The sequence below is a fragment of the Arachis hypogaea genome, chromosome 3 (genome assembly GCF_003086295.3).
Source record: "Arachis hypogaea cultivar Tifrunner chromosome 3, arahy.Tifrunner.gnm2.J5K5, whole genome shotgun sequence".
NCBI classification, from domain to species: domain Eukaryota; kingdom Viridiplantae; phylum Streptophyta; class Magnoliopsida; order Fabales; family Fabaceae; genus Arachis; species Arachis hypogaea.
The window spans coordinates 22,156,800-22,173,064 of record NC_092038.1 but is presented as its reverse complement, the minus strand read 5'-3'; positions in this window follow the sequence as shown (position 1 = coordinate 22,173,064).

The window sequence follows — 16,265 nt, the reverse complement described above, 5'->3', positions numbered from 1 at the left end:
CTCATCTCTTCATTCAAAACACTGCTCTTGGCAAGATCCATAGAGATTACACCATCAGGAGCAGAATTAGACAATGACATTCTGAGAATTTCCCACGAGTCTGGTAAGGAGCCAAGAAGTAACAATCCTTGAACCTCTTCATCAAACTTGATACCCATGGAAGATAACTAATTCATAATTCCTTGGAAATTATTCAAGTGATCTGTCATTGATGTCCCATCTGTATACTTCAAAGCCAACAACTGCTTGATCAAAAACATCTTGTTATTCCCAATTTTTCGAGCATACAACTGTTCAAGCTTAATCCAAAGGGTCCGAGCATGTGTCTCTCCAATAATATGGTTCAACACATTATCGTCAACCCATTGCCTAATATATCCACAGACTTGTCTATGCAACAAAGTCCAATCATCATCAGATTTATCATTAGGCTTCTCTGTACCAAAAACTGGTTGATGAAAATTTTTGACATAAAGCAAATCTTCCATCTTTGACTTCCACAAATCATAATTAGGACATTAAGAGTGATCATCCTACTAGTATTAGTATTAGCTTCCATTGTTCACAGAATCACAAGCCCAGAAAAATACCAACAAGCTCTGATGCCAGTATGAAAGAGCCTAGCAGCGAAAACGACACAAATGTCCAACACAAGAACAATATGGAAGTACTCACAACACAATATGACAGCAACTATAACAAGCAAATATAGCAAGTAAAGCAATAACAAGAACACACCGAGATTTTAACGTGGAAAACCCTCTCAATGTGAGGGTAAAAACCACGGGTCGTCCAGACCAATGAAATAGCTTCACTATAATCAAATGAGGTACAAAAGAGTCTCAAACAAAGCACAAAAATGTGCATATAACCAGCCAAAACATCAAAGCACCAAAGCTCACAAATAAGAAGCAAGAAGATGAAATATACCCAAAAAAACAGAGCTGATGTCGAAGCCAATTTCTCTCAATGCAGACCTCAGACCTCCAATTAAAATCTTCACCGTTCAGAATGAAGAACAAGATGTGAAAAATCTACAGTCCAAAGTTCACGTCGATCCAATGGTGAAAGAATGAGAAACTGCTGTTCCAAGATTGCTGCTCTGTGTAAAAACGGGAAACCTAATTTCTCTCTTGCGAAGCCAATTTCTCCTACTGCAAACATCCAATCAACATCTCCACCGACCAGAATGAAGAACAAGATGATAGGAACACGCAGTTTAAATTTCAAGCCGATCCAACGGTGAACAACTGAGAAACTGCCATTTAAAATTTACTACTTTTGGCAAAAACGGGAATTCTGTTTTCCCTCTTCTCTCTCACTTGGTGGCTATTCTCTCTTTCTCTCAAAAGACCTCAAAAACTGAATTGGGTTGCGACACTAGAGTGCAAGAATATACCCCAAAAATGTTGGGCTTGGATCTCACAAAGGAAAGAAAAAACCCAACATTTAATTCTTATAAAATGGATGCGGTAAAAACCTAAAATGAATGCATGAAGTACTTCCTCAATTTAAAAATATCAATAAAAGATATATTTAAAATATAAAAAATGCTAAATAAATAAATTATGTTTATAACTAAATTTAATCAAGTCTTTTTTTTCTGCCTCTCTTCCTTTTCATTATTTTTTTATCTAAATTTAATTTTTTTGTATTAATCTTTAAAAAATTAGATTAACTTAGTTATATAGTATTACCATTAAAATATTGTCCACTTTTAATGTTAAAATTACTTCAGTTATTTCTTTATGACACCTTTGATTTAACTGTGGTGTATAAACATGGACTATATCTGTTAATTAAGACTTTGTCATCTATAAAAAAGATAGTACTTTTTTATTTATACAATTTTAAACATTATCAAAATTCACTTATTAATTTTTTGTTATGTTTGTGTGATTTTGCTTTTCAATAATCATTTTAAAAGCAAAGGAGTAAATTGCATACATTACTATTTTTCAAAAGCTAAAATATTAAGAAAATCTTAAATAAATAATATATAATTTTACTATCAAACAAGAAAATATAACAACATAAAAAAAAAAAAAACTAGTACTTAAATTATTATATGGCTAGTCTAAGCCAGTTGTCCCGCCTATATCAAGCTACCTATAGAAAAAGAATATAGCCACCTTATCTGATTGTGGATATCCTAATTGTTAAAATTTAAGTCTCTATAGTTTGTATTTTCATTTGCTATATGTTTTGATGAAGTGGTGAAAATTTTGTTTTTATTACCGCCTCTATTTTCGCATGCCATATGCATGCACTTATGGAGAAAAGAGAGAACAAAAATCACGAAAGAAAACGAGTAAATATTAGACGTATTCAGAAATTTTTATGGAAGCATCATATATGCATCCAGTGAATAGGACAACACTACTAGTTCGTGGTGATAGCAAGTGTTGTAGCATCTTTTAAGCTGTAGGCATATTACTACTATGTAGTGTGGTATCTATCAGAGATTAGAGAATCTATAAAATGGCTCTGCAAAATAATAACCAAGTGCGTTGGGAAAATTTGGTTTGATTTTCCTACTAAAAAATTGTTAGTAATAAATAATACAGTTCAACTATCAGCCAATTTTTAAAATTTTTTATTTTAAATTTTAAAAAGATATATACGAGAAGATCATTAAAATTTATTATTTTTGTTCAACATTTTTAACCACTAATTCAATTTCTTTATTAATCTAGTAATTCAACAACACACGATAACCCACACTTTTAAACATTAATGACTAATTAATAGCCAAAAATAATAAATTTTAATGACTTTCTAACATTTCTCATTTTTAAACTCTAAATTTTATATCGTAATTATAAAGTCTAAACTCTTAAAATATATATAATTAAAATAATAATTTTAAAACAAAAAATTAGTCAATATCTGTTAACTAAAAATTAATTTTTTATACTTATTCATAATAATAAATATGAAAAAACACATACAACATTTAAGATTTATGCAAAAAAAATTTAAGAGTGTTACTACATGTACAAGTGTTTTTATAACTAATTTTAACAAGTTGGTACAAAGTCTAGCGAAAAAAAGCATTACTACTCTTTCTTTTTTACGTAATACTGCACACAAATTTTTGTTAAAAAGCACAAAAATTTGTTGATATAACATAAATTTTTGAAGTATAGCACAAAAAATTGTGTATATAGCATACAAATTTTTTCTGTGAATATATTTTGTTAGTTGGGTGAATTATTATTATTTTGGGTATGTAAACTAAAATTTTTATGCTATGCACCAAAATTTTTATACATCAAAATTTTTATATTATGCACCAAAATTTTTGTACAATAACAAAAAAAAATTATGTGTTGTGCGTATTTTATTAGTATACTATATAGATTTTTGCGTATAGCACATAAATATTTACATATATATAGCACACAAATTTTTGTACATAAACACAAATTTTTGCTGCGAATATATATTGTTAGTTGGGTGAATCAATATTTTGGGTATATAATCCTCGAAAAATTTATGTGTTGCACATCAAAATTTATGTGCTATGCGTATTTATTAGTATAATATACAAATTTCTGCATATAACAAACAAAATTTTGCCGAATATATTTTATTATTTGGGTACTATGTGTATTTCGTGGGTTAGGAGAAGAAGATGAAAATGACAAAGACAATGATGACGAGAAAGAAAAAAGAAATAAATAACAACAACATCAACAAGACAAAGAAGATAGCGGTGGTGATAGTGACGACGATGACCACAATGACAGCAGCGACAATGACAACGCCGTTAAAGAAAAAAAGAGAAGATAATGACAACAATAATAATAATGATAACGACGAAAGAGGAGGAGGAATAGGAGAAAGAGAAGAAGGAGAAGGAATAGGAGGAAGACGAAGGAGAAAAGAGAGAGGAAGAGAAAAAAAAAAGAAAAAGAAAAAAAAGAGAGAAAATGTGTCCATGTCTAAAAGAAAAAGAGTGCCAGAAGTTAATTAAAAACTTGATTCAAAATATACACATCTAGTATTTCTTAAATATTTAATTAAAAAACAACATATATAGTTCTCGCTACAAAATAACAAAGAAAATAATATTATTTAAAAAATTTATATAGTTTATGTACTATATTTAACAACTTATTTAATTTACTACACTCACACTCTCACAAATAAATTAATATCTAAACTAACATCTCAAACCCCTAAAAAATGAAAGAATAAAAAAAAATTAAATAAAATTTGAGTGTTTGTTGACTCAAGTAGTAAAATAAAGAAAGGGTAAAGTATATTTTTTATTCTTAAAATTTGGTAAAAATTTTAAAAATATTTTTAAGTTTTATTTTGTTTAAATTTTGTCCTAATATTTTTTGATTTGCATCAAATATATTTTTTATGGCTAAATTTTCAAAAAATTTAAGATCAATTCAACAATAATGCATGAAAATTATGCTTGATTTGTTTATGTTGAGAATTATTCTTATGAAATTATTGTTGAATTGGTCTTAAATTTTTTAAAAAATTAGCCGTTAAGAATATAGTTGATATAAATTAAAAACTTTTAAGACAAAATTAAAACAAAACAAAATTTAAGAATATTTTTAAAATTTGTATGAAACCTGAGGAACAAAAAGTATATTTTTGGCCATAAAAAAACCAAATCCTTATATACACGTGTGTGTGGCGCTTCTCACCATCATCCTTATTAGTACGTAGTTTTATTTGATGTGGAACTCGGACTTATTTATTTGAAGCAGACTATAATAGTGAGTTTTTTCTTTTATATATATAAACAACGGGGCGTAACCCAAAATGCAGAAGACTAACAAGGATCTATTTTAGGAAAATTAATGCCTGTAAAATCAACACGAAAATATAAAGTAATACAAGAAGAAACAGAGTATAAAAAATGACAGCTCAACTGAAAGCCATAACCATACTAAATCCATTACTGCAGGCATTTACTTCACGATACTAGTGATGTATGCTCCAGCGGCTGAATCTTTTACTCCTTTTTTTGATAGCCAAAACCACAACTCTTGTGGAATACAGGTCTATGGAGTTTTGATAACAAAGTATAACTGCTGCATGCTTTGGAGTCCACTCTTCCGTGCAAATATAAGTGTAATCTAGACTTTAATCCAAATTCATTCCGAATAGAATATTCTACAACTCTGCCATAGTTATAGTACACATGTCCAAGTTCTCACTAAAACAGGCAAAAAATTTGTCATCATAGTCTCTAAAAACACCTCCACAAGTTGCCTTACTCTCCTTGTGACAGAGTTATCGGAGTTCAATTTAATGTACGGATAAATCGAAGGAGTCCAATAAATTTATTTCTCAATGCTCTATAAAAAAATGTTGAATATCGTCGGATTTAATATTAGACGTTAGCAACAGATTTACCGGCATATTTGATAATAAATTCGTCGAGTAAAAAGGTTACCGTCGGATTTAATTTTCTTATGGTAAATTTGTCGGTAATAATTGAAAAAAAAAATTGGTGCGCACGTTTTACCGTCGGATTTACTAACCTTAATCAGTGTAATGCTGCGTTTTGATCACTTGAAGAGCATTACTGTCTATTAATTCGAGGTGATCTCACACTAAATTCGAATCACGAGTCCTCTCCTCCTTCATTTTCAAATTACTCTCTTTCTCTCTAACCTTTTCCTCACTCTCTCTCTCCCTGCAAACCACCTCCGGCAGCCGCCTTTCACCAGCGTTGGCCACTACCAACAGCGTCCAAAGACTGCGTAGACTCAATTGGTGCTCTTTGCGTCGCGTTGGTCGCTTTATCGCTGCCGTTTTGGTCGCTCTCACCACTGATGCCGCCGCCACTACTTTCTGCATTGCCAGAGCTGTCTCCTTCCTCAGTCCAAATAGGTTGTCCTCCTCTCTCTTCTTATTATTTTTTTAATTTTTTTTTAAAATCCTAATGCAGTCTGCTGGTTGGTCACCGCCGGCTCCACTAATACTGCACGCATCCGTATTGCCGCTACACTAGAAAAGTCCTCTTCGTCACCACTGTCTTCAAGTAATGCACTCATTAATTACTAATTAGTTTAGAGTAGTTAAACTCTTAACTCTAATTTACTATTAACTTGTAATAATTGATCAAATTTATTCAATACCTCATGTGATTATTTAATTCTGCTATTTTTAGTTGTAGCTGTTTAAATCTCTGAAGCTCCTTTCGTTATTAGGTAATTGTTTAACTCTGTTATATTAAAAATTTTAATTAATACCAATGTACACACGTAATAAAAATTAAATTGTCGTAGAAACTAAAAGAATTATATATCCAAATCAAAATCATTATACACTCAAAAGAATTAGATACTTTATCATAATTTCAATACATAAAATTGCACAAAATTGAATACTAATTTAAATGTGTTAATTTCTAAAATAATAATTTTTTTATTTTAAATGGACAATTTTAAATTACGTAATACCTAATTGCTCACTAACTCATCAGTGAGTTAAAACCGTCCACAAAATATATCAATTTTTATTTTTTAAATTAGTTTAAAATAAATTATTAATTTTTTTTATTATTTTTAAAAAATATATTTTTATATTTATAAATACACATATCTATTTATAGTGTAAATGAAATATGTATATTTTTTAATTTCTATATATTTCTGTTATAATGTAGACGAGATATAAATAATATTAATTTATTTACACAGTAAATAAAATATATAAAAAATAGAAATTAGTAAATATACTATAAAATATTTATATTTATAAATAAAATATTTAAATTATTTATTTAAAAAAATCCCCTTTCTTCCACCAGTATAAATTTTTGAGAAAAATGATGTTATCATGACATTATCCGTCCTCAACTCTCAATGGTTATATGTTAATTTATTGTTAGTTTTAATTTAACCAACATTAACTTTAGAATTCCATATGGATTTAACATCTAGGTCCATAATGCCTATAATGAATCTATTTTATATGCTAGATGTCGATTTCAAAAACTGCTAAAAGAAACTGCATAATTGCTGATAGCTTTTATATTATAGATTCATCAAGTGCATGTTTATTACTCGGCGAAGTACTACAGTGAAACTCCACTTAATTGCTTATTTCCTTTTTTTAGTTGCAGATCTAAAACACTATGCAATTAATAGATATTGAATACATTAAAATATTGTTAAAACACATATAAAATCTGCGCATTCCTCATAATGGATGAATAATGTAGCTAGTTAGTATGTTATTATTCATTTTAAAAACTTAAGATAGAAAGAATTATTATAAATAGTTATATTTTTAAAAATTTTTTTAAATAAAAGTCTTTTGGAATTTGTTTAATTTTAAATAATTTTTTATTTCATTTATCTTATACTATTTTTTTATTTTTAGAATTCACTAAAAATTAAATTTTAGACTTTTTGAATATAGAACTCTAATATCATCTTATGATATCACTCATCTAAAAAGTTTAAGTTGATAAAAAGAGATAACAGAAATAATTATATTTTTAACATAATAAAATACGTAATATATATTGAGTTCAACTAGAGAATTATTTTATTTTAATATCTACTAATACTTTTGAATTTTTTATTTTAAATTTTAAATGCTAAATTTTACATATTAAACACCTAAATCTTCAAAATATAACAGTTAAAATTAAAATATTTTAAAATAAAAAATTGACTAATAATAACTAATCAAAAGTTAATTTTCTATATTATTTATTCATTTATATTATGGCGGAGATTCAGATAAATATGTTTAATCTCGTCCATTAAATAGATCGTTATGTATTAAATTTTTGATACATGACATAAATTAAAAGTTTATTAAAAAATGTTGTTATATTCTTGAAATTGTTAATTTGACTCTTAACACTAAATTTTTAATTAATTTAAAATTTGAATTTTTAATAAAAATTTTATTAAAAGATTGTTTTATTTTTTATAAATTTTATAATATTATTTTTCTGCTTTTATTTCATTATCATCTTGGTATTTTTTCTCATTTTGCTAATTTGATCTTTTTTTCCGAGTTAAGTTTTTGTTTACAATTTATATATATATTTTTTTAAGATTTATATTTTAATCTATCCAGTATTATTCTTAATTCTTTTTTTTAGTCTAGTAATTCTTATTTATTTTTAAATTCTTTAAATAAAATTTATTGTGAAATTGAGATTTTAAAAAAATATATTTTATATTGAATTTAATTCAGTATCGTCTAAATTAATATTAATTAAAAAATTAATATAATTATTTATTTTTTTAGATATTTAATTTTATTTATAATTTATATTTTTATTATTAATTTATTTTTTAGAATATGTTTTTTACTATAGTTAAATAAAAATTAAAAAAAATATATTTTTACCATCTTTATATGAATGGTGTTTTTATATTGAATTTGAATCTTCTAAATTTCAATTTTTTTACTTTAGAAGATAAAGTGTGATCTTTTATAATTTATTTTATAGGTGAGACAAAAAAATATGAAAGAGAAACTATTTAAGAGTAAAAAATTATATTTTATTCTTTAAAATAAAATTCAAAATTTAAAGGATCTAAATCTCTTTATGAAAAAGTAGAAAAAATTTTCTATGAAAACACAATAAAGATTAATCTTAAAGTTATTCGTGTGAAAAAAAAGGATAAAGAGAAGAGATAATAATCTTGTCGTTTAATTTTGCTACTAATTAATCATATGTCGTGTATGTGATATATATTACGAAGGATTAATAGTTAAATTAATTCTTAAAAGGGATAAGTATTATTTTGGTCCCTCATGTTGAGGGTTGGAATCGAATTCGTCCCTGGTGTATATTTTGATTTAAAATCATCCTTAACGTATCTTTTTGTATTAAAATCGTCCTTTTTTAAAAAAAAATTAATTTTATTCCAAAAATACCCCTTATTTTAATAATAAAAAAATTTATAAAATAAAAAAAAAAGAAAAGAACACGTTGGGGAGGGGGGAGAGGAAACGCGTTTTGGGGGGGTGGGGGGCTGAAAGGAAATGCGAAAGGGGGAGGGGAGGGAGAGGGGGAAGGGGAAGGGGGGAGAGGGACGGCGTCGGCGAAGCTTGGAGTTGCCGTCGCCGTCGCCGGAAGAAAGAAGAAAGGAGACCCTGCGACGGCACCCCTCCTCCGAAGCAGCTTGACGGCGACCCTGTGGCAGCTGACAGTGACGGATCTGGCAGCACAGGCAGCGATGGGCGGAGCAGTTCTCTCTTTCGCAGTCCTCTCTCACCTCAGTCCTGGTTCGCAGAAGAGATGGCTTCTTGGATAGCAGCAGCGGTGGTTTTGCATCTGCTTCTTCAGCTTCTTCTTCTGCTACATCTGCTTCTGCAGTTTCTTCTTCTGCATCTGCTTCTGCTTGAATGCATCTTCTTCTTCTGCATCTGCTTCTGCTTGAGTTTCTGTTTCTGATTCTATGACTGTCTCTGCTTCTACATTTGTGATTGCCTCTGTTTTTTATTTTGATTTGTTATTTTTTGATTTGGTTGTTGAATTTGTTGATTTTGGATTGATTTTGGGTTGATTTGTTGAATTTTTTATTTCTGAATTTATTGGGGGAAGGGAAAGGTTGGAGGGAGACGGCGGTGGGGGAAGGAAATACGGGGAAGGCGAGGGAACGGGTGGGGACGCTGGGTGGGGGGAAGGGGGAGGCATTGAGGGGGAGGGGAGGAGACGCGGGGGTGGGGGTGGGGGGAAGGGAAAAGGTTGGAGGGGGACGGCGGTGCGTGGGGAAAGGGACGGGTGGGGACGCTGGGTGGGGGGAAGGGGGAGGCATTGAGGGGGAGGGGAGGGGACGTGGGGTGGGGGAGACTGGGGGTGGGGGTGGGTTGGTGGTGGTGGGAGGGGAGGGGGAGGCGGGAAGGGGAAGGGGAAGGGGAGGAGGAGGGGAGGGGGAGGCGAGAAGGGGAGGGGGAGGGGAGACCGGGGTGGGTGGGGGTTGGAGGGGAGAGAGGAAGGGTATTTTTGTCCAAAAAAAATAAAAAGGACGATTTTAATACGAAAAAAATGTTAAGTACGATTCTAAATCGAAAATTAGATAAGAGACGGGTTCGATTCCGACCCTCAACGTGAGGGACCAAAACAATACTTATCCCTTCTTAAAACATAATTTGTTTTTTAAATTTATTTTTAAAAAATATTATTAATTAAATTAATTTTTTAAAGATAATAAATTAATTATTTTTGTTATTCGATCACCCAATTAATTGTTTTCATAAATAATTAATTATATAAAACGTTAACTCACATTATACATATTACTTAACATATCTAATTAGACGCTAAATAAATATATATTGATGAAAAATTATCAATTTAGTATCGTATATTAAGATTAAGATTTATATAATTAAAAAATAGACTAAACTAATAGATTTTTATAAATATATTTATTCAGCATCTAATTAAACATGTTAAATGTCATATATGTTATAAGTGTATATTTATATCATCAATTATTAATAAAAATTATTAATTGAATAGAAAAAAGATAAAAATAATTTATAATCTTTAAAAAGATAAGTTAATTATAAAATTTTTAAAAATAAATTTAAAAGATAACCTATATTTCATAAACTAATTTAATCACTATCGCATATTATGAAACTCTTAGCAAAAGACAAACCACAACCATGAAGGTGGAACAATTATTCTCACCGCACATTGTGATTTTTTCTGGCGAATCAAAAGATCATATATAAATGTCAAATCATTTTCGCTAAAGTAAGGTAATAAATAATATCATTATTTTTGCGTTACACTGTAGTTTTAAGACAAAATTATTGCTCCTTTAAACTTTTAGGAGGCAAAAATGTGGAGTTGTTGGATTCGGAGCTGGCAAATATCTTATCTGGACCCTCGAACCCTCACCAAAAGTATGCTATTATTATTATTATTATTATTATTATTATTATTATTATTATTATTATTATTATTATTATTATTATTATAAAAGAAACATGCGTTAAATTTAAGTAACTTTATCTTTTGATTCATAAACTTTTGTGTTAAGGATGGTTGATGCCATTTTTGGGCTGAATATTCAATATATGATTGTCTGGTTTCAAGTTCTATCTATTTGAAAAAATTAACTCAGAGATTCACATCGTGGTGTAACCTGAGTTAGGAATAGGATTAAGCATTATGATTAAATAATTTCTGACCCAAGAATCATCTTTAATTTTGATTGAAAAAATTCTTTCCTACATCCTAAAAAATATCTTTTTCTTAAATCGTTCTATCTTTTATTATGAAGGATTAATAATTTAATACTAACTTTAGCCTTGGAAAAAGCAAAATACTATAGTACTTACTCTCATAAAATTTACTAATTAGGAACTGTGGTCTAAAAAGTAGTCTCCAACCTTATTTTGCTAGCATCTCAAGGTGGAAGGTTTTAAAATCTTTAAAATTAAGACCACCTTGAGCTTTTGGTATACAAGTAATCTTTTACCACACTAAAATTAAGGATTGCCCACTGAATTGCTTATATCAATGTCTAAAAGCTTGAAACAAATTAAAATATAAACAGGAATCACGTATGGCTACATCCTTAATTAGCAGTTTCCTACCACTTGAAGATAGGAGGGCTCTTTTCTAATGACTTAGTTTGTGGCAAACCTTGTCTTTAATGAAGTTGGATGTAGTCTTCTTTGATCTCTATATCACAGTTGGGAGCTCCAAATATAGTTGGTCTTTATATTTTTATTAAAATTATAAATTAATTTCTACTGTTAAATACGTGTAACTAACTCACATGTTTAAAATAATAAATATGTTGAAGAGTATTCTATTAAATTAAATGTGGTTTAAATGGTGGGATCTAAATTATAAAATTTAATTTTGTTTAAAAATCCAATTACAAATTTTTAAAATATAAGAACCAATTTGTAATTTCAATAAAAGTATAGGGACCAACTATGTAATTTAACCTTATAATAATATATGAGATCACCTATATAAGTTATATAATATGAAATAGTTAATGTGATTATGATCAATTATATGTATTATCCACAAATAGATTAGGAAATTATAATTTTCTAACAATCTGCCACTTAGACTATACATATATATATTTTTTTGAGTTAATTAATCACATCTTATAAACTTTATGTAATAATTTATCCGTCTCATATATCAGTTATGACTACATGTTATATCACATTAGTGTCGCGATAAAATCACGATGATCACCATACTAATATACTCACGACATAGATTAAACTTGGATGAGAAAATTCAGAAATTATATGCGAAAATGATCTTATACATGCCTATTTTCAACTGGTCAAACTTTAATAAACTTTAAGAAATCATCGGTCAAAGTGAAAATAAAACTGAATATTTTATTGTGTATATATATATTCGTAAATTTGTCTAAATCATATGAGCATCTAAATGTATCTACCCACTGAAATAATATATTATAAAATAATATGACACCTATATGAATAGCATCCACACAAAAGATCTTGGGCGTTTGTTTCTTATGAACCAAATATGCATGCATTTATGGAGTTTGTGCTAATTTGCTCGTTAGACATTTAAACACTTTGAATTCCCTTATTTAATAACAATTTAAAATATTAGACTACTAACACATTGTTACAAAATAACTCAAGCAGTCTTTCAAATTTATTTTTTCATAATTTGTGACAAGTATTCATTGTCATTAAAATAGATGCTTTCAAAAAGTGTTTTATATTCAATTACTTTAGTAGAAAGAGTAATAAATTTCTTCTTAACACCTTTCTAAAGAACTCTTTCAATGAATATATGAACATACCTGCAAGTGGATCAAAATTACCTAGACATCTAATAAAGTTAGAATTTGAATACTAAATGATCTCTAACTTTATTTTTTGACTTCATATGTGTGAACATTTAACATTTTGCTATAACAAAATTTGTTTATCTTTTATTTAGTCATCTATTCTTAACTGAATTAAATATCTGTCAAAGATACTAATAAAGTATACAACAATTGTATGTGTACAAATTCGTTTTCCATCAGAATACTGTCGAAGTATAATAAACCTTAAACACTTTTGAGTTTTATAACTTTCTTGACATACATAATAAAATTCTATATTAGTCTCCCATAGAGTTGAGTATATAATCTTATTTACAATTTTGCATGCCACTGATATACAAGAATAATGAAAATATACTTATTCTTATTAAATTGATATAAATCATCAACGACATTTATCTCAAAATGCCATATAAGATAATAATTTGATGAACCTAAGTTATTAATGACAAAAAGCGTCTCTTTTTTTTAATTTCAAAAAAAATCTATTTAAAAATAGACTAATATTGACACATATGACTTTAAAGTAAAATAATATATCCAAATAAGATACATAGTATATGAATAAAATTCATATAATGGTGGGCTTATCACAAATATCTAGCACAACATTAATATTCAGTTTTTGGATAAAAATACTAATTTGTAAGCGGTATTTTAATACAGTAATTAAATTTTGATAATAAATCCTGCCAAATAATAAATATTTTTGGACAAACTTATTATTCACATGAAACCAAATAAGTATCACATGTTTATTATCACAAATGCACATGTAATTTGACCAAATATAGAACTTTCTTTGGGTCGATTCTTATTACATAAACTACGTACATATAAATTTATTTAGTGTGGTTTACTAAATATTCTCAACAAAATTCTGTCAAATGTCTGGATGGACTCATTATTCACATAAAAACTTGAGAATTATACATATTTATTACTGCATATATTTTTTATTAATTGGCCAAACATCAACCTTAGCTTCCTTTGAGCCGATTAATGGTGATATAATTAAATAAAAAATAAACACAAGGTTCAATGTTTATTATTTGGCTAAATAATAAACTTTTTTTGTGCCAATTATTATTCGCATAAATAATAAACATTGATTTATTTTTAACTAGTTACTCAAATATATAAATATCATTGATATGTATTGTAACTTTGTCAAATATAAACCTTCTTTTTAATCGACCAATATTTTTATGAATTACATATCACCATATTCCTAATGTTTTAAAATAAATTAGTTTTCACAAAAAAATACTACTTTAATAGCATAATATTCAACTAATTTATTTCAAAACTCAACCTTATAAAATATATGAATATAACATGATTCGAACTGTAACTAATCTTCTAATGTAACTAGCTAATCCAAAATTTTTACATATAATAATAATAATAATAATAATAATAATAATAATAATAATAATAATAATAATAATAATAATAATAATAATAATAATAATAAGAGACAATATATAACAATATCATAATATTGTGAATTCTTATTAATTAATAAAAAATTAAATTCACAATAAAAAAATTCAAATAACAAAAAAATCATAATAATTATTTTTATATAGAAAATTAAATTATAAAATAATATTCATGCTATTATCTTCAATAAACCCTTACGAAGGCTTTTCAATCCAGATCAATAATAATATCCTTTTATTATTATTATTATTATTATTATTATTATTATTATTATTATTATTATTATTATTATTATCCAAATTACTCTATATAGCAATGAATTGATTCTGTGAATATATAAGGCAGAAAGCGCCGAAGGTTTTTGTTCTAAACTCCCAACATTAAATTCAAATATAATAATAATAAAAATTTTGAATTCTTTATTATCGAGTCAATATAAATACTACTCTCATTGGATAAAATATATATACAAAAAGATTTGATTTGAGTTTAATTTTATAAACTTAAATTAAGATTCAATTATAAATAAATAAAATTTATTGATTCAATCATAGATGATTCTAATACTATTTGTTGAAAAATTTATATTTTTTTAATTCAAAAACTATCCACATGTTAAATCATTAAAAAAAATTAATTGAGAGCAGAAATATATTTAAATTCATGAGCATGATTAGAACAATTTGATTTTTTGATCTTTTTCAACCAAAGTCTTCTATATATTTCTAATAGGGCTGAATAATAATTCTTTGATGGAGAAAGAATTACGGAAGTAATTTTGATATATTGGAGACCAAAATCTTAAAATCACTATTTATATTTAAGTGTGACATGCATTAAAGTCTTAAATCCAAATAAAATAATATTTTTAATTTTATTCTTATTTAATTTCAAATTAAAAGTAATAATAACTTATTCCATTAACATTTATAATAATAAATAAGATCACTTATATAAATCATAAATATAAATAGTTAATATAATTATAATTAATTATATATATTGCTCATAAATAAATTAAAAAATTATAGTTTCTTAACAATGTATTCTACTATATTAAACTAGAATCGATACATCATTTGTTCTTCTCTTGGAAATTATGGGGATATGTTCTTAAATCTGGGAGGTGAAGTGGTTGTGGCATGAGAAATTAAGAACATGATTTAAATTTTGGCTGTCTAGAAAGTATCGAAAGAAAGGAATGAATGTTGAAAAATTATGTTTTTTGGGATGATTTAGTGTATTTGGAGGTTAAAAAATAGTATTATTTTTAAAGGAAAGAAGTCTAATTGAATGGCTATGATGGAATGACACTCACATAGCTATAGAATACGATACGACACAGGACAGGACACGCGAATACGTGAATTTAAAATTCTTGTAAGACATGGGGATACAATATACATATATAATATAAAGTAATTTTTAGATAAATTATAATGATATTTTAGTATTTTATTGATATTAAAATATAAATTAATTTTTTATTATTTTAACATCTTTTTTTAATTATATAAAGTATTTAAAATATATTTTATTTTAATAATTCATAATATATACTAGTTCTAAACTCATTTCAAAAATACATGTTAAGAATAAGACTGGACACGTTGACACGTGATATTTTTTACGTGTGTCTAAAATTAAAAGAATTTTTTATTTTTTATTAAACATATAGTTGAATACAGAAGATACATGTGTTGGACGAGTATCGATGTATGTCATATCTAAAATATGCCCAATACAAAAACACGATAAATCAAAAAAGTATCTATCCTTAGTAGTGTTGCAAAATCAAATTATATATTGGTAGAAGACGTGGAGAACTCCAAGCATTGAAAAGAAAAAGAGAGATAACATTCATGAGATAAGACAAGAAAACTTTAATTAGAGTGGCATTCATTAGTGTTTTTTGGAATTTTTGATTTTGTTGGTATTTATATCTTTGTATTGTTAATTATGTTTACATTTTTAGTGGTGTTAATGTTTGTTAAGTTCTTATGAGGTTGA